The sequence below is a fragment of the Psammomys obesus genome, unplaced genomic scaffold, assembly GCF_907164565.1.
Source record: "Psammomys obesus unplaced genomic scaffold, mPsaObe1.curated_primary_1811, whole genome shotgun sequence".
NCBI lineage: Eukaryota > Metazoa > Chordata > Mammalia > Rodentia > Muridae > Psammomys > Psammomys obesus.
Window position 1 is genome coordinate 634,437 of NW_026590503.1, and position 20,649 is coordinate 655,085.

Consider the following 20,649-nt stretch of genomic DNA (forward strand, 5'->3'; position numbering starts at 1 on the left):
ATTAGCATGTGATTGGGAAGAATCTTTAGACTGAGGCCAAGTGCTCGCTACCTGCTCTTAGAGAGACAAAGCCTTTCTTTATGCTTCTGTGAACCAGACTTTAAACCCCAGATCTAATGAGGAAGGATATGGGAAAACCCAAGTCAGAGGAAATTCTATTAAAAAAAAAGCATGCCCTTTTCAGAAACATAAAATAAAAAAAAAAAAAAAATAGAGACCAAAACGGTTTTTATGGTAAAGAAAAAAAAAAAGCCCTAAAAAGTGATAAGCATTAAATGAAACATACAATACTGAGTTATATTTAGAGGCAAAGAGGAAGTGTTGTGAAGTACATTTCTGGGACCAATCATAACATTTCACTATGGAATCTGGACTAGAAATAAATATCACTTTAATATTAATTTTGGTAATTTTAATTTTTTCCATATTGTGTGTATGTGTGGCATATATATGGAGGTCAGAGAACAACTTGAAGTAACCAGTTATCTCTACCATGTGGTACCGAGGGATCAAACTTAGGTCGTCAGGCTAAGAACCTTATCTGCTGAAACATCTTCCCATCTGCAACTTCCTAATATTGCTCCCTATATCATAACTTATTAGGGAATAATTTTGCTCACAGAAAATGTAGTGAATATTTATATGGACAAAATGAAACATCAAATTCTGCTATAAAGACTTGCTTTGTTGCTATGCTATATTCAGTATTCAGAGTCTTAATCAATGTGTATAAAGCTGAAAGTCACAGTACCAGGAGCTTAACCTTTATAATAGCCTATATATAGCAATGAACTATTTGATACTGTTATTTATACTAATGGCATTTTTCTTTGCAACTTTGAACTTCAAATAAAAAAAAATTTTAAATGATACAATAATTAAACACTGGGACTTTTTATGTTTAGAATAACTTTGCTTATAGAAATACTTAGGAATGTGTCAGACAATCTGCCAAATAAATGTAAAAGAATACTTAACAGTTTCAAGTTCTCAACATCAGAACTGTAAGAAAGCATTTCATTTTGAAACCTGAAACAAGAAGAAATTTAACTAAACTCAGGTCAGAAATACATTGGCTATATGAACATTGTCAGATAAATTGTGAAATACAACCTACTGCCTTTTGGTTATGTCAAATTGCATGCAATAGTTTCATTTTTTTTCCTGTGGTGAGTTATTCATCTTGTTCCCACTTCTGGTTTTAGACGAAACTTCACAATTATGCCAAGAACCTTGCTTTTATATTGTTTCTGAAACCAGACTTTCATAATTAAGCCACAAAACAATTCAGTAATAACAGACATTAAAGAAATATGATATTTTGAATTCATATTGAGAGGATTTGGCAAAGAGGTTCATAATAACTTTCCAAGTCAGAGAAGTTCTAGGAGACAAAAATCTAAAAGTGTTTCTAAGGTCAATTTGCTCATTCATTTGCCTCCCTGATCTCTTGCTGCCCTGCCTTTACCTGAGACACATACACATTTTTTTTTCTTTTCTGAGCCTTTGCTTTTTGAAGAAGTGGAAACTAAAATATAAACCAGAGGTAGACACTCCATTTTGCAGAACTATATGGTGTAAACATAAAATACGTCTATTTTGTCATTTGAAATAAAAAGCAGACCTATATAATCCTAAATATTTTGTCAACAAATTTCAGAAAGTTCCATGTATATCCAAAAACACTTCAGGAAAGGAGCACTGTAGGTATTTCCCAGGTAGGAAGGGACAGGCCCTTGGAAGAGGGTGAATTCCAACTGGATGTCCCCATATCTGCTGGGGATCCCAGGTCACATTCCCTTCTTGGAGAGCCCCACAAGTTTCTTCATTGCTTCCTACAGGGATGGAAGAAGAATTGAGAACAAGGCTATTTGGGGGAAATCTAGAAAGTGCCTCAGGAGGGAACCAAGGACTGAGGAAACCATGTGAGGAAACCAGAACACTTTCCTTTCATGGCTTCTATCCCTTAATTCCTGTAAATACCAATACTTAACTCTTCTGCATCAGTAAGCCCCAGGCAGTGGCATCATGCGATGTGATTCTCATTCAACGTTTTTGAAGTAGGAAACCGCCCTTTCTGTTGACTATGTTTTAGAGTGGTCATCACAAATTGATCTTTTCTTTTGTTTGCTTTATTTTGATGTGTGTGTGTGTGTGTGTGTGTGCGAGAGAGAGAGAGAGAGAGAGAGAGAGAGAGAGAGAGAGAGGGTTTCTCTGTGTAGCCTTGTTTGTCCTGGACTTACTTTGTAGACTCTTGGAGATCTGCCTGCCTCTGCCTCCCTGAGTGCTGAGACTGCAGGCATGTGCCACTGTGCCCAGCTAACACCATCATTTCTACAAATTGATACTCTTGATGCTGCAACACTAATAAGGAATTGCACTGAGATCACTGGCATCCCTTTTGATTGTTTTCTTGGTCATGCTGTCTCCCCCTCCCCCCGGCTCCCGCCGAAGCACTGAAATTAAAAATTGCTAAACTAAGCTCCTTCAATACTAAGACTTGGAAATTACAATCTATTGGTCAAAACCGAGTCACAATGCAAAGTTCAAAGGAAATTAAAAATTTTAAATAAGAAAAGTAGAACCCACATCATGATGAATGAAGAAGCAAAGGTACATTGGTCATCTCTACAAATACTCAATTTTTCATAGTTTATTTCAAAGTCATATTTCTTCTGATATTGTAAGTGATAATATGTATCACATGAAGTTTTCTTTATACAATGTTTTATTTTGTTAGAAATAGTCCTTGTTCCCCTCACTATGGGAAACCAATTGGTTACTGAGCTACCACAGGCTACATCTGAGCAGAGGTTCTAGGTTACATTCATACATGGTCCTTGGTTGCATGTCAGTCTCAGAAAAGACCCTGTGCCCAGATATATAAAACTGTGTAGCCCAGGCTGGCCTCGAACTCGTGATCCTCCTGCCTCTGCCTCCTTCAGCAAATCCTACCGGTGTCCTTCCCACCCCCCAAGGGAGGAGCAGTCCTGTTAGGCCACGGAGAAGAGCTTTGCAGCCAGTCCTGAAGATACCTGATAAAACAGGATCAGATGAATGGGGAGGAGGTCCCCCCTATTAGTGGACTTGGCAAGGGGCACGGTGGAGATGAGGGAGGGAGGGAGGGACTGGGAGGGAATGAGGGATCGGGACATGGCTGGGATACAGAGTTAATAAAATGTAACTGATAAGAAAAAAATAAAATTAAAAAAAAAAACAAAACAATGTTTTATTTTAAGCCCTTAATATGTAACAGTCTGTTGGGGGTTGGTCTGATGCTTGCTTTTGATGCTAATTACTAGCCCCAAGAGCTGGTCACTGCATGGATAAACCTATCCTTGTTGTGTAAACCTGCCTAAGACATTATACTTGATTAGTTGACTAAAGGCCTAAAACCTGGGCGGGGCATAATGGGGTAGGCATGGCTAAGGTTTCCTGGCTTTGGGTTCAAGATAATCATGGGAAACAGAGAGATGGGAGAAGAGGAGGAAGGAGGACACCACATGGATTAGCATGGAGAAGAAGCTATGTGGGCCTGGAGGAAGGATTCTAAGGATGGCATGAATGGAAAAAATAAAAATAAAAATAAAAACAACAAAACAAAAAGCCAAATAACAAGCAAATATAAGATTACAGAAAGGAGGTAGCTCAGTTACAGATAGTTAAGGTGGATGGCATTGAATGGGGTCTGAGAGACAGATGGTGAGGTCATTGAGCCTGCATAGATAGAATTATCTGCCTAGCCCAAGGTGTTTTAAGGCAATTAAAATTTGACAGATGTCTGTTTCTTATTAACTGTGATAGTGGATTAACTAATACCACTGTAAAAATTATATGGCTAAGAATAATAAACATTATATAGCCCAACACCCATTTTATTTACAACAAAAGTCCACATTATTAAATTGCTAACATGCCATCTGACAAAGGTTGCCCTGACAATTTTTTGAGAGCTTTGGGCAGAAGCTAGGTATAGGTTATATATGTTGATTATATAGGCTGGCTTATTAAAATAGCATATTTCCTGATACTGATGAGAATTACATATACCAATATATTCCAGATTTTGCCTTGATTATAACAAAACATTGATTTCACCAATAAAGATTCTTGAAAATATAATTATTAGTTGATTGAACCATCCATTCTTGACAAAATCATTTAGAGAACTTTTCTTTATACTTCTTTGCGTGAATGTAAGTCACTTAATGTTTTTCAGAAAATAAGAAAAGTATACATTTTAACCCATTTATGTTAACACCTAAAAAAGAGAATTTAAGATTGATGAAGACTGAGACAATCTCAGCTATCAGGGAAGGCACTAGAGAAAGCAACACATCCCAACACACCTCGAGGAAGACTTCCATCAAATACCACACAAATGTCAGGAAGCAGAGAGATGCCCTCACCTGCATTCTTCAAAACCAAATCAGGTTCATTCCTCCTCTACAGTGAATGTCCTCAAGAAGACCCACGTGAATTAAGAAACAAAACTCAAAGATGAGCTTCTTTGTTCCTTGGCACGGGAACAAAGCTTTTACATTGTACTCATTAGTATGTATGCACTAAGTCTTATTCTTACAAATAAACATCTTTGTTTAAAAATAGTCAATTTAACCAAAAGATTTTAAACACATGGTAGTGGAATCTTAGGGAAAACCCAAAGAATGAAGCTAATTTATTCTGGGAAAGAACAAAATAAAGTCACTAAACAAATTCACTAATAGTGAACATGAAACGCTATTGATAGCTTTGCACATACTTTGCCTGTGAGTAATCTAGGCACGTTCCCTGAATGTTAACATAAAACGTTCTCCAGCTGCCACTGTATTTGTTTTGAGAGGAGAAAATTCTGCTTTTCAGAGTCTAGAAAATTCCCATATTTTTCATGTCTCAAATTATTAATTTTCTAATTAATTTTAACAGCATATATAATCAAAATATAATACCACATCTTCATAATTGAATGAATTATTTGATGTTAGTAAAATTGGAGAACAGTAAGAGGGGAAGGAGATTGGGATATAAGTTATATATTGTTTAATTACCAAAATAAGTTTTATTAGTAATACAGATTAAATAGTATTTTCTTATTAAATTAGACTGATTCTCCAACAACAACCGTACAAAATTTATTAGCATCAGTATTTTTGAAGTGTTTTGCTTTATTTAACTGTATAATTTAGTTGTCTTTGTCACCTGATCAAATGACGAGCCCTTAGCAGATGATGGGCTAACTGGCAGTAGAAAACCTAAGTTGTTTCTTCTCACCAGACCAACCAAAAAAAGGAAAACATTGAATAAAGAATATTAAAGTTTACCAAAAACTCACCACACAAAATAAGAGACACAGCTGGGCTCTTTCTGGCTTGGCACTATAAGCACAGAAGAAAACTGTTTTTCAAAACTACCTTTTTAATTTTGTTCTTTGTTTTGCTTTTATGACTATGCTCAGCCTGTACCTTTGTCATCATCTTCAGCTTATGCATATTCATTACTTCCAAGATCACCCCATATTAATTCCTTCTATGTCTAAACTATGGCCAATCAAGCATTCTCAGACCTTGATTTCAAACTTCAAGGGGAAAATGTGATTGTCTACTCTTCTGTCCAATGTGTATCAAAACTGACTGTCAAGAATAGCTCACCCACCTACAGAGTCATGTGCCTGTGATGACAGGAATGTGGAGTCATGCATTCAACTAGGCCTGTGGGTAGGCCAATATGCATTGCATTGAGACGTAGGATGTAATTTACTATAGGCACACTTTGGACTTTTAATGTGTTAGAATCTTCTTCCTCACGTGCTTACATAACAATTTACTATTCTGAAGTTCTACCTTTGGGAGAGAATGATTTCAATAAAAAGGATAACACTCTGGTAACCGCGGAACAATGAAATGTAATCAATTATAATATATATTCAACCCACTATCAATGAAAAGACAGGCTTCAAAAAAGAATGAAGACCTCAAAGATGTTGTAAGACTTTATATAGCTCATTTTCAACTTTAACTTACATGATATTAAAAATACAATACCTCATTTAAATATTTTTTTTCATTTCTAGTTACTGAAGTTCTAATTGCTGTGCTTGTAGAGAAAGCAGAGTTGAACTTTCCATTTGATTCATAAAATTTGGAGATAAACTGAATTGTAAATCATGTTTAAATGTGCTGTTATTACAGTTGCATTTATTTGACTTGGAATTAGGTCCCAGCTTTGACTTCACTTCCTTATGTGTATCTAATTTTTCTTTAGCTGCCTCTGGTCTTAGTGGCATATTTATTTTGTACTTTCTACTTTCTAGAAGTTCATTGATACTGATGCCTTTAAAATATCAGAGGCTAAAGGAGAAGGAAGACAGTGAAGATTTCAAGTCTTAAGGCAATATGATTCACCAATACTGTGCAACAATGAAAGGAACTCTGTTGAAAAAAGTTCCAAAGACCAACACAGAAAATTTACATTTATTTCTTATTGTTGTTCATATTGAAGAAATTGCTACATTGTTGATATACTTTTTAAAAAACTCTTTTATGCACATTTCTTATATCTCTTTCTCCACTCCAATCCCTTCCAACACCCCAACACCAGGAAGGAGAGATAAAGGGTTAATAGGAGAGGAGGTGCAGTTCTCTTAGCTGTTTCCTGCTGGTTAGGGTCATCTGGTTCCTTGGAGCTAGTCTAATCCTTGCTTCAGGAGATCTCCAACTTCTTGTCTGGCTGCATCAACAGCAACAGGAGTGATAGGAGGGAAGCAGCTGCAGCTTCGTTCTTTCTCGGAGCTCCTCCACACTCTCTGGGCTCTGGCTTTCATTCTCTCTCCAGAGTCCTCAAATTTAAACTCTCTACAGCTGGCAAAGAGGTCCTCTCAGAGCCCACAGGAGGCAAATAGTTTGCTGCTCTCGACTGTCTGAATCAGTCCCACGTCCCACTCCTGGGATTTAAACAAACAAACATGTTTATATCCACAACACTACATTTATTGTTGACTTAAAATGTTCTCCAAACAAAACAAAACAAAACAAACAAACAAAAAACGTTCTCCAAATCACAAAAGTAGTATGATAATAACCATAGTTAAGCTTTTGTCATTAAGATCATTTATTCCTTGATTATAATGGTTTGTTTACCATTGTAATATTTTATATTTACATATTACCATTATCACTCAGACATAATTATAGTGACCTACAGAAGATATTGCATCCAATCAATCAGAAAATAGTTTAGCACTACTGGGATGTAATAGAGGAAAAAAAAAAGTTTCTTGTAAAGGTAAATTAGCCAAACTGTATCTAGATCTCTTTTTTTCTGGGAAAATGTTAAATACAGTGACCTCAAGTGAAGTTCTTAGTTTAACAGTAAGACTCAGATAAAATGATACAATAATTAATTGACTTTAAAAAGAACATTGCTTTTTAGAATATTATAAGAGCTTATTTTGAATATGGCTTTGGTATTATAACATGAAAGATTTGGCTTTTCTAAAGGGCTATTTGCCTCCAAAACACAGAATGTGGAGAAGGTATCTATAGATCTGAAAAAAAAAAATTCTGATTAGGAGGAAGGTTTTATTGTGATCATGATGAATAACTAAACAACAACAACAAATGCAGAGGGAAAGTGGTTGTACCAGGAGCCATGAGTGCCTGTCCTGAGGGAGACAAATTGCAAGCATCATGAGTCCTTTCTCTGAAAGTTCTACCAAAATGTGGGACACAAGTCACAAAATAAAACTGCAAGAGCAAGGTCTGAGCAGGGGACTAAAAATGTTAGGGTTTCTTATAAACAGAAAGTAGAGAGACCAAAAGAAAGAAACCCGAAGTCCACAGAGGGAAACAAAACACTACTGAGGGAAAAAGAAGAGTTCCCAACACTTCCACGCTCATGTTGAGTGAGCAGAAATGGGAATGACTCAATGCCGTGTTTGCCACTTCATCACCGTCGTAGTTAGGGTCTCCACTGCTGTGAAGAGACGGCATGACCAGGGCAACTCTTTTAAGGAAAAGATTTGATTGGGGCTGACTTACAGTTTAGTCCATTACAGTCATGCTGCAGAAGGAGCTGAGAGCTCTACATCTTGATCCGTAGGCAGTAGGAAGAGACTGAGACACACATCCTCCAAAAAAGCCATACCCACTCCAACCTGCAAGGTCACACTTCCTAATAGTGCTCACTCCCTGTGATTTCTTTCAATTCACCACAGTCACATTCTTTTATAACTAATCATACAATACATTTAATTTTAATTAAATAGATGAAGCAATTAACCCCAGATAACTTAACTATTTTATATCTTTAGAAGGGTGAGAAAAAAGTCAGAAGAATGGGATGGGATGAGGGAGAAAAGGGCAACAACAGAAATTACCTCCTTGACCTCCTTCTGTTGTGTTACTAGCTGCAGTGGTTTGCCTGTGGGTTAACTGTGACTCCATTCTAAAAGCAAAATGCAAAATCTTTCCAAAGTAGACTCAGAGTTTGAACACCAAAGTAAGACAGGGTACCAGTAAACAAAAGTGAAAACATACACAGGATTAGGACTCAGTTGTTTAAGAAAAAAACAACTCTGTAAAAGTAACACAGCAAAGCTCTCTGGCTGCAGAGTCAAGTCATCTTTGTCTTTTTATAAGAAATCTAAGAATACTTAAAGGAAATGGATAGAAATCATTTGGCAGTGAAATGAGCTAATTCAAGACACATTAAAGTATTTAAATGTAGGTTTATTGGGAATAGCTCTCAGAGGGTTTACAGGTCCCAAGGAAGCAGATATGCAGGGGGAGACAGAAAATTGAGGGAAGAGAAAGTGCAGAAAGAGAAAGCAGAGAGAGAAAGAGAGAAAAAGAAAAATCAGAGGAGAAGGAGGAGGAGAAGGGGAAGGAGGAGGGGACCAAAATGTCTGGATTATATAGTGAAAGGAGTGGGGAAGCCCCTGTCCCTGGGCTGGACAATTCAGAGTAAAGGGCAGGGTGTGCCAGCCATGCCCTGTAACAGATAGGACTGAGGAAAGCTGGCAGAATCTGGAGGTCAGGTCTGCTTTTGCTGAGAAGGACTTCATCCATTTGTCTGCTAATTTCATGATTTCCTTTTTTTTAATAGATGAGTTTTAATTCCATTATGTAAATGTACCACATTTTCTTTATCCATTCTTAGGCTGAGGGACATCTGGGTTGTTTCCATTTTCTAGGTATTACAATGAAAGCTGTTATGAACATACTTTAGCATATGTCCTTGGGTGTGGTGGAGTACCGTTCAAGGGATGGTAAAGCTAGGTCTTGAGGTAGAGCTATCTCTAATTTTCTGAGAAAGCACCATATTGATTTCCAAAGTGATTGTACAAGTTTTTACTCCCACCAACAATGGAGAAGTGTTCCCCTTTCTCCACAACCTTGCCAACTGCCACTTGAGTTTTTTTATCTTAGCCATTCTGTTGGGTGCAAGATGAAATCTCAGAGTCATTTTGATTTGCATTTCCCTGGTGACCAACAGAGTCAAATAATCTTGGCCCAGGGGGGCTCATGAAGACTGAAGCACAACCAAGGACCATGCATGAACTAGACGTAGGTCATGTAATGTAGCCAATGGGCAACTTAGTCTTCATGTGGCTGTCCCAGTAAGGGGAGCAGGGGCTGTCTCTGACATGGCCTCTGTTGCCTGCTGGCAAGGGCTGTCTTGCCTGCCCTCAGTAGAAGAGGACAAGCTCAAACTTGATCCAACTCTTTGTGCTGGGGTGGAGATCACTGGTAGGGGGCTCCCCTTTTCTGAAGAGTAGGTGAAGGAATACAGGGGGAAGAAAGAGAGAGGGTAGGACTGGGAGGGCAGAAGGGTGTTGGCTAGGAAATAAATACAATTTATTTGCTTGTCTGGGTCTGAAGCAGAAAGAACTACTACATGCCTACCACTTCTGAGACAGGAAGATTCTCTAGTCTCTGGCTCCAGTCTTACCCTCCCTTCAAGAATAAATAGAGTGCACAGTAAAGAGTGTTTTGTTTTGTTTGTCTGTTTTGTTTTGTTTTATGCCACACAGGAGTAACGAGTCAAATGAGGAAGTAAAAATGTTGAGACCCTCAGTGGCAGCAGGCTATGAACAGCAGAGCTGCCAGCATTCCCCATCTGTGTCCTCCATTACTGCAGGTTGCCAGCCTAGAGACTGGCAGTGTCCCAGCTTCTCAGAGAGTCACTGAATTTCCACCCAGAGTAATTCCTTGCACAACGAGTCTACAAAAGGCAGGTCACTGTTCAAAGTAGCAGATGGGCAAGTTTCCTGTGTCTGGTGGGTCTCAAAGCTGGAAGAGTCCCACAGTTCAAACAGCAGATCTCAAGGCTGAGGCAGGAGGGGTACATTATAGGAAAGAATAATGTCTCAAAGAAGGGGCAATGGGAATTCAAGTGAGTGTCTCTCCAAAAAATAGATCATGGGAAGGCTCTCTCTCTGGTGAACACTTTTTCCTTCAACAAGTATCTGGGAGCCAGACTCCTGGCCAAATATGAGAGCCTAGCTCCCACAATGAACTTCACCTTAAAGTTCTTCCTTGTTTTCTGCCTCAAAGGGAGGAATGATCCCATCCCAGATAAACGGCATCTTTGGGAGATACATTCATATGTAGTAGAAACCCATGCTGTCTGATTACCAGACACTCCACTCAGTCTATGAATACTAAGGATCACAGAACATAGGACAAATGAGAAGAACACACAAGGAAAAGATCAAAATGAATAAACCAAAATTTAAACATCTAAGTTGGAAAGAAAAACCAATATCCACACAAAGCTTCAGAGGTAGTGTATCCATCGAACAATAACTGGCTGGTCCAGAAAAGGAGAAAAATGAGAACACTTGTGTAAAAATGTGATTACCCAATTAAAGGTTTTATTGTAAAGGTTGTCCCAAATTCAATAAGAGAATGGGCCTAAATAAAAATGACATCAAAAATCTAAAGAGTGAGATAAATTATCCAAAGGGTAAAATGAAATGGGAAGAGAATAAGTAACACGAAAACAAAGGTAAACAATGTAGATAATTGTTGCTGAAATTGCTTCTAAGGGAAACAACATCTATCCCTTCTCCTAAGGTCTTGTTGACAAACTAAGCACAAGTCTGCCAAGTTCACTCTAGGGAACCAATAAGTTCATTAGATTTCCTGACAAACCCTAGATGAGGGGTTACTTACTGCTTCTCTGTCCAGGAGGCTGCATCTGAAAAGCTTTTATCCAGCAGGGATGAGGGCTTCCCTTAGGTGCACAGATAGCGCCTATCCTTCTCTAGTTTTGCCTGGAATATATATCAGCCCCTTGAGGACACGTGCACTTACAGTAGAATTGTATATGACAAGTAGTAAGAAACAGCTGTGAACTCAGACTAGAATATCATGCTCCTCTCCAGCCATCTATGAGGGATGTAAGCAGTCAACAAGGCCAGCTGGAATGATATTTTGCGAGGGGGTGAAGCTCCCCTCCCTGAGATGGCAATTGTTTGACTCAGTCACTCACAACAATAATTTAATATATCCCCCAACATTCTGTTGAAGTGTCAGATGGAGAAAACAAACTGTGATGAAAAAAAGAATTGGAGAAATAATGAAAAAAATTCTCTGTATTTTGGCTTGTTCAAGTGGGCTTTTTCTTCAGTCAATGTACGCAACCAGACAACTAGCAATTCCCAAGAGCATACAGGAAAGAGTAAGGGAAGTTCTGTTCTTAATGGAGCCTTTATCAATCTACTCCATTTGATAAGTGGATCTATTCCCTCTAGGATATATCTGGAGACATTTTCATCACAATTGGTGGCAGTCAAAAAAGACTGGCTTCTACCCCCTCCAGACCAAAACTGTTACTGAATTTGAAATCTCTATGTTAGACGATTTCCCATCTAACCAGAGGCCTTAATGACATTCTGAACATGATGCTAGAATCTTCCTTCTCACAAACTCTCAAAGTTCCACCTTTGTTTTCCTTCACTTCTATGATTCTCTCTTTATAGAGCTAGGCTCTGAGAGTTTTGAAAAAATCCTGAGAGCAAACATCATCTCATGCTTGCAGAGAGTATAGAATTTCTCCATGTTACCCTGGAGGAAAACCACTCCTCAGCACTTTCCTTTACTGCTAACTTCAGTAATATTTTCCTTCTTGACTATTTGAGTTATGTACTGGACTAGTTATGGTTTTATCCACTTGCCAATAAACCTTATTTTAATGATTGTTAGAGAAACAAGACATATACACACTGCATTCAGACTGCCATTTTGAAGTGAAAGTTGTTGATTACTTTAAAACTTGTAACCGTAAGGTTTATGAAAAACTAACTGGTACTTGTGAGCACTATATTTTCAGTGTTTTGCTTTTTTAAAAAAGCCACCAAAAGTGTTTTTGATATGTTTAAAATTTTTAGTTTAGCATTGATATTTTCATCTGTGAAAAGGTTTTCATCATAGAATATGTCCTTAGAGCAAAAACCTAGACTAAAGTAACGTGAATATATACCATTATTAGAATATGTAGTCTTTCAGAGAAAGAAAGAGAGCATAGAAGAGAACATTTTCATAAGCTTTATACTGTCTTGGAAGCCTTCTCCCCAGGCACATTGTCCTGGTCCTTTTCATTAAGAGAAAACTGCAGTTTTGACAGGGCTAGCTGACTTCCAAGGAACATTGCCCAGTTACTGATCAGAATCTTCTGGTTCTGTGTTTAATACATCTGATGTTCCAGCACACTGTTTTCTTAATTAGTAGAGCAGTGTAGTCTGTATAATTCTGTAATGGAGAAGTAATTACACTGACCCAAGAAGAGGGCCTTGTAGAAGACCTGAGTTGATGTAGCTCAGCTAGTGACAGTTGCCAAGCAATGTTATGTCACAGTTCATCATTTCTCAAAGAATCAGTAAGCACAAGACTATGCTGACAATTTAGAGAAATGTCAAAGGAACCCAAAATATTAGGACTATGGATCATCAGACCAAATAAAGACAAATTTTAAACAATATTCCCTGGTTCTTGGCACATCATCATGTGTGCTCTCCTTCCTAATATACAAGAACCATTATTTGCTTGCTGTCTTCATCCTGCTCATGGGGAGTTGGAAACATGACTTTCCTTGTCAGTTCCACTCTTGTAGGAAGTCAGAGCTGCACACTAAGATGTTCCGACTCCTAGTGGGACAACAGATTTCACTCATTCCTCTGCCCTTGAAAACACAGCAAGCCACTCAACTTATTTTCAATAGCATCTTTTCTCTCCTATCTGCTGGGACTTATTGCTGCATTTGGCCCAAGGGAGATGCTTCTTTCCCTTGCTGGATGTTCTTGGTGGTACTGTATCAGGGCATTTCCTGTATCTTGACAGAAATTCTCACTTAGGAAGCAGACAGGAAGAGAAAATTTATCTCCATGAACCTTCTGTGAAAGGACAAAGATTTCTGCCTTCATTTTCCCATGCATGTGCATCAAGAACAATAAAGTACAGATAAAAGCAACTCATCTAGCCTTTAACATGTCCCATATTCAAAAATCAATAATCTGCATTATGCATATTCTTCACAAACTCTTGGGTAGGGTGGTGTTATTTTTACTCTAATCTTTTTTTAAATGTTTCTTCACAATTTATAAATATATATATATATATATATATATATATATATATATATATATATATATATATATATATATATATTTGAGGGAGGGATATATCCCTCAAATCCCCCAGTCCCACCTTCCCACCCTCTTCCCCTCTTTGCCTTCCCCTAGACCACTGAAAGGGAGTTCTCCACTGTTGCCATCTGCCCACAGCTTGTTAAGCCTCATCAGGACTGCCTGGATCCTCTTCCTCTGTGGCCTGGCAAGGCCCCATCACCAGGGGCAAGTGATCAAAGAGCAGGCAACTGAGTTCTGAGCAGGGGGTCTAGGTCTTCTCCATGCATTGTCCTCTGTTGGTGCATCAGTCTCCACAGGACCTCCTAGGCTCAGATATTTTAGTTTTGTTGGTCTCCTTGTGAGGCTCCTGTCCCCTCCATGTCCCTCTGACCCCACCCACTTCTTCTGTAAGACTCTTTGAGCTCTGCCTAAAGTTTGGCCCTGAGTCTCAGCATCTGATACAATCCCCTGTTGGGAGAATCCTTTCAGAGGACCCTCTATAGTAGACTTCCATCCTGTTTCCTCTCTTCCACCACTTCTGGTGTCTATCCTGTTTGCCATTCTGAATGATATTTAAATAAGCATCCTCCCTAGGGTCCTCCTTAGTGTGTAGCTTCTATAGGTCTGTAGATGGTTGCTCTATATTATATGGCTAATATCCACTCATTAGTGAGTGTATAACATGCCTGTCTTTCTGTTTCTGGGTTACCTCACTCAGGATGATCTTGTCTAGTTCCATATATTTGCCTGCAAATTTCATGATTTTTTTTTGTTTTGTTTTGTTTTTAATAGTTGAGTAGTATTCTATTGAGGAAAAAATAAGCAAATACAGTACACCCAGATTCAAACCCAACTTATAGGACTTGCTCATAAATTCCTTAATACCTTTATTTTAAGTAGAAATAGAATTTTTTCAATACAAGATTCACTTTCATTTTTCTAATTCTAATATGTTCCTTTTGTGACAAGCAAATATTGTAGTCTTGTATATGGACTAGATATATAAATAAAATAATGGTATGACTTATCACATTATTTGGTATATGCTACCAAATATTTGCACATTCCAAAGCCACTAGACTTCTTTTTTTTAATTTTTTATTAATTACACTTTATTCATTTTGTATCCCCCCATAAGCCCCTCCCTCCTCCCCTCCCGATCCCACCCTCCCTCCCCTTTCTGCATGCATGCCACTCCCCAAGTCCACTGATAGGGGAGGTTCTCCTCTTCTTTCTGATCTTAGTCTATCAGTTCTCATCAAAAGTGGCTGCATTGTCCTCTACTGTGGCCTGGTAAGGCTGCTCCCTAGACTTCTTAATGTAGATGAGTGCTTGCATTTTCAGATGAGCTCTTGAAAGTAGATATAACAGAAACAGAATGGTTTTCATCATCTCTTCCTGGTAAATGCCTTTTCACATTCTCTTGGGGACTGTCCCACTGTCCTCTGGTCAGGCTTCACTCTTATCTCATCACAGGCCTCTGCCTCTCAGGTGGGAAGAGCTATCAAGGGCAAATGTAGCTCTGCTTTCACTTCCTCACATCTGAACTTCAGGAACAGCTTCCAGCGCCCTGGTTCCACTGCCTGCTTTAGAGAAAAGCTTGCCCTGACCCCTGGCAAGCCAATCTGCTTTAAATGCAACTGTTACTGATTTATGAGATGTTAAATTAGCAATTTCTTCTGTCTCTGTTGTCAATACTCCTCCAGGTCTGCTTTCACACACATACACACACCACATGTGTATGCATATCTACATACAGATATTATAGAAATAGTTTGTGTCTAAGCCTCTTCTACAAAAAAGAAAATATCCTCCTGTCTAAGTCTCTATTTTGTATTCCTATTTAGTTTCCTGGAAGTCATATAATTTATAGGCATTACTTCATAGGGTCCACTCACTGTCAGTCTACTAAGTTCAACTTTTATTTCCACTTCTTTGAAAAAAAAAATCACCTTTCAAGATCACTATGACTTCATGACTGCCATGCCCATAATTAACTTTAAGTGTCCCTCCTGTGGTTGCCTTCTTTAAAGTCTACTTTAAGGAAGCTTTTATTCATCCTAAACAAAAAAAGTTAACATAAATGCAAATTCAGACATTGTAGTGGTTTGAATAGGAATGACCTCTATAAACTCTTATATTTTGTCCATAGGGAGTGTCAATATTAAGAGGTGTGGCCTCCTTGGAGAAAGTACATCACTAGGAGGTACTTCCAAATTGAAGCCCAGGCTCATTGGCTCACAGACTTATTCTGCTGTTCTAAGCTCTTTCTCCAGTATCATATCCGCCTGCGTGCTGAGATGATAATGGACTAAACCTTTGCAACTGTAAGACAGGCCCAGTTAAAAGTTGTCTTTTATTAGAGCTGCCTGCCGTGGCCTTGGTGTCTCTTCACAGCAATAGAAACCCTAACAAAGACAGTCATTAATGTAGAAATGGATATATGTTACAAAAAATACATGTATGTCTTAAAAAAAGTTTTGCAATATGAAAGAAGTTTGATCATGTTTTTCTTTTCAAGAACAAAGTAGGGTATTGAAAGTTAATTTATAAAACAAAGTACAAAAGGAAAACAGCTAGAACCTCATCACGACCATCAGCTGTCTATCAGTCTCCCTGTGTTTACTTATTTTCTTATCAACCATCTCATTTTCTGGAGACTTGTCCACTACTGCCTGATAGTTCTCGCTCTTCTTTAATGATTCTGTCTTAACACTGGCTTCTCTTTCATAGATGCATTCCTAGAAATCAAGTCCTATCTTGATTTCTACCAATTCTCCCTAGTTGTCCTAATCCAAACTGATGGCTTCAGCTATCATATATTGCTCAAAAACACTGTGGGTCTGATTTTCTGGGAAGTTCCCTGTGTTCAAATTATCTTGTTCTGTTGCTCTCCTTGTGGAGTTCCCGTCCCCTCCAGCTCTTACTATTTCCCACTTCTTACATAAAATTCCATTCACTCTGCCCATCAGTTGGCCATCAGGCTCAGCATCTGCTTTGACAGTCTATACTGCAGAAGCTTTCAGAGGCCCTCTGTGGCAGGTTTCAAGGTTGTTTCCAACCAAGGACTATTCGTGGAGATGACCTGGAACCCCTGCACAGGTGTAGCCCATGGCAGTTCAGTGTCCAAGTGGTTTACATAGTAATGGGAAGAGGGACTGCCTTTGACATAATCTGATTGGCCTGCTCGTTGATCACTTCCCCCTGAGGGGGGAGCAGCCTTACCAGGCCACAGTAGAGGACAATGCAGCCACTTTTGATGAGAACTGATAGACTAAGATCAGAAAGAAGAGGAGAACCTCCCCTATCAGTGGACTTGGGGAGGGGCATGCATGCAGAAAGGGGAGGGAGGGTGGGATTGGCAGGGGAGGAGGGAGGGGCTTATTGGGGGATACAAAATGAATAAAGTGTAATTAATAAAAAATTTTAAAAAAATTAAAAAAATAAAAAAATAAAAAATAAAAAAATGAATACTTACGATAAAAGTATCCATATATGAATACAAAAGTATGAACTAACTGGTAATAAATGCATTCTGAAGCCTCCAAAAAAAAACAAAAAACAAAAAACAAAAACCACTGTGGGTCTAACCCAAAAGTGGGATGGACCACTGACCCAGTTGTCTTTTAAGTGTTCCCCACGCCCACAGTTGAACAAAATCACTTCTGATATAAAGCCTGCTATTTCTCCCCTGTTTCCTGCCAGGGCATTAACTCGCCACCCATCCATTTGTTTTACCACATCTGAAGAATAACCCCTGAATCCTTCCTGGATCTCACCTGTATGTTAGCTATTGTGATTGATGCTGCAATGAATAATTCATGCATTAATGAGATATCTCTTTCAATATTATTGATACATACCCACAAATGGAATTGCCGACTCATATGACAATTCTATTTTTTGTTTTCTGAGGACCACACACTGTTTCCCATAGCAATTGTAACACTTTGCCTCCCTATCAACAGTGTAGAAGGGTTCCAATTTTTTAACATCCTCACAACATTTATTGTTTTCTATATTTTGGGAGCCGTTCTTGTAATCTGGGATAGACCACAGCTCATCATAGTATTAACCTGGGTTGCCCTAGAGATGTCTGTTCAAATTCTTTGAACATTATGTGACGAGTTCTCTTGCTCTTGTTTAAAGACTCTCTGTATAGTCATCTTAATCCTCTACCAGATAGATGATTTGTAAACATTTCTCTCATTTTATGGCTTGGTTTTGATATTCTGGGGACAGTATCTTTTGTTGTACAAAATTATTGTATTTGTCTGTGTTTTCCCTTTAGGTAGCACCGTTCTTATCCAATAATTGCTGCTAAAACAAAGATCATAGTTTTGTCCTATGGTTTCTTCAAATAAGTGGTATAGTTTTATGTCCTTAAAAATATATTTATTTTTAATTGTGTCTGTGGTGTGTGTATGTGTGTGTGTGTGTGTGTGTGTGTGTGTGTGTGAATGATTTGCACATATAAGTGCAAGTGTCCACAGAGGCTAGAAAGGAGCTTCTGATCCCCTGAAGCTGGAGTTACAGGAGGTTGTGAGTCACCTAACATGGGTGCTGGGAACTGAACAAGAGCAGTAAATGCTTTTAGTCACTAAGTCATATCTCCAGCCTCCAGGTTTTGTTTGTTTGTTTGTTTGTTTGTTTGTTTTTGTTTTTTGTTTTTGTCTTGTATAAAGGCTTTGGATCTTTCTTGGGGTAATATGTGTGCATGGCATTAGATAACAGTCCAGCTTTATGCTATACTTTTAAATATAGATATCCTTGTACAGCTCAGTGTTGCTGCAGCCACCCAGAATCATGAAAGAAGGGGGAGTTAGTATAACATGGAAAGGACAGGAGCTCCACAAGGACCAAATATATCTGGGCACAGGGGTCTTTTCTGAGACTGACACTCCACCAAGGACCATGTGTGGATATAACCTAGAACCTCTGCTTGGATGTAGCCTGTGGTAGCTCAGTAACCAATTGGTTTTCCATAGTAAGGGGAACAGGGATTGTTTCTGACAGGAACTCAATGGCAGGCTCTTTGACCTCCCCACACCCCAAGGGAGGAGCAGTCCTGCTAGGCCACAGAGGAGGACTTTGCAGCCAGTCCTGAAGATACCTGATAAAACAGGGTCAGATGAAAGGGGAGGAGGTCCTCCCCAATCCGTGGACTTGGAAAGGGGCAGGGAGGAGATGAGGGAGGGAGGGAATGAGGGCGCGGGATATAGCTGGGATACAGTTAATAAAATGTAACTAATAATAAAAAATTATATATATATATATCCAGTTTTCCCAGAAACATTTGTTACAAATGTCAACTTTCATCAACTTGTGCAGATCTTATATGCTGAACCTGGGATAAGAGTACCTGAAAGAATGGGTCAGACTAAAATCTCAAATAAGACTGTAGACAACCTTATTTCAGTTTCAGTGTGCTTGTATATACAAATGTAACATAGACTGCAATGATCCAAGAAAGGCTGTTTGAGTTCAGAAAACCATGGTCAAAAAACATAAAAAATAAATTCCAGTAGGCAAATATATTAACAGAGCAGCCCTTCCCCAGAATTTTCTCAGGACAGACATACTTAAACACAATTGTTTGACATATGCTATAGATTATGATTATATCTGGGAACGCATGAAAGCAAGGCAGAAGGCCATATCCAGATTTAGAGTACACAGATTGGGTCTGGTACAAAATCATGTCCAAGTACAATCCAGGGAACAAACCTGAGGTAACAATTTGAGGTAAAGGCCCTTTGCCCTTTATTCCTGGGATTTCTCTCACAGTTCCCAAAGGCATTGTTCACCGCAGATCCTCTTTTGACCATGTTCTGACAACGATTCTCTTTCCCACTGAACAATTTCAAATTCCTACAAGAAATATGACCATATATTTTAATGGCTTATTTATGAACTCTCTATTCTATTCTATTGTATTCTATTAATTTATACTTCTCTTAATGCCAAAATAATTTTTATTATTGTAGCTTTGTGGTAATATTTTAAAAATTAAGAAGAAAAAGTCTCCAGCACGTGTAGTCACTTGAGTTTTTGAACTCAGCCATTCTGATGGTGTAAGGTGAAATCTTGAGGATGTTTTGACTTGCATCTCCCTGATGACTAAGGACAGTGAGCATTTCTTTAAGTGTTTCTCTGTCATTCGATATTCCTCTATTGAGGATTCTCTGTTTAGCTCTGTAACCCATTTTTTCTCAATCTTTTTTACCTTTATATTTTTTATTTTTATTAATTGCAGTTTATTCACTTTGTATCCCCCTGTACCTCCCTCCCTCCTACCCTCCCAGTCATACCTTCCCTCTTCCCAACCCACGTCCCTCTCCCAGTCCACTGAAAAGGGAGGTCCTCTTCCCCTTCTCTCCAATCCTAGTCTCATTGGGAGTGGCTGCACTTTCTTCTTCTGTGACCTGGTAAGGATTAATTGATTTGTTGCTTTTTAACTTCTTGGGTTCTTTATATATTCTGGATATTAGCTTTCTGTCAGATATAGGGTTGGTAAAGATCCTTTCCCAATCTGTAGGCTGTCATTTTGTTATGACAACAATGTCCTTTGCTTGGATGTGAAGAAAGGGGAACCATCCTCTGTTGCTGATGGGAGTGTAAACTTTTACAACCACTTTGGATATCAATCTGGTGCTTTCTCAGAAAATTAGAAATAGTGCTACCTCAAGATCCAGCTATACCACTCCTAGGCATATATCCAAAATATGCTCAGCTATACAACAAGAACATTTGTTCAACCATGTTTGTAGCAGTTCTATTCATAATAGTCAGAAGCGGGAAAAACCCAGATGTCCCTCAACTGAGGAATGGATAAGAAATTCTGGTACATTTACACAATGGAATACTACTCAGCTATTAAAAAGAAGGAAATCATGATATTTGCAGGCAAATAGTGCAAATTAGAAAAGATCATCTAGAGTGAGGTAACCCAGAAGCAGAGAGACACACATGGTATATACTCAGTCATTAGTGGATATTAGCCACATAATACAGGATAAACA

General features: G+C 38.5%; 1 long non-coding RNA gene across 1 annotated transcript in view; it reads right to left on the reverse strand.

Annotated features, from left to right (window-relative positions):
- Positions 1–6,499: 6,499 nt before the first annotated feature.
- LOC129677006 (uncharacterized) overlaps positions 6,500–20,649 on the reverse strand; it is a 67,951-nt gene continuing 53,801 nt past the window's right edge. The window contains exons 4-5 of the long non-coding RNA XR_008720155.1: positions 19,355–19,498; positions 6,500–6,940 (exon numbers count right to left, since the gene is read on the reverse strand). This is a non-coding gene — a long non-coding RNA (uncharacterized LOC129677006). The remainder of the gene's footprint in view (positions 6,941–19,354; positions 19,499–20,649) is intronic.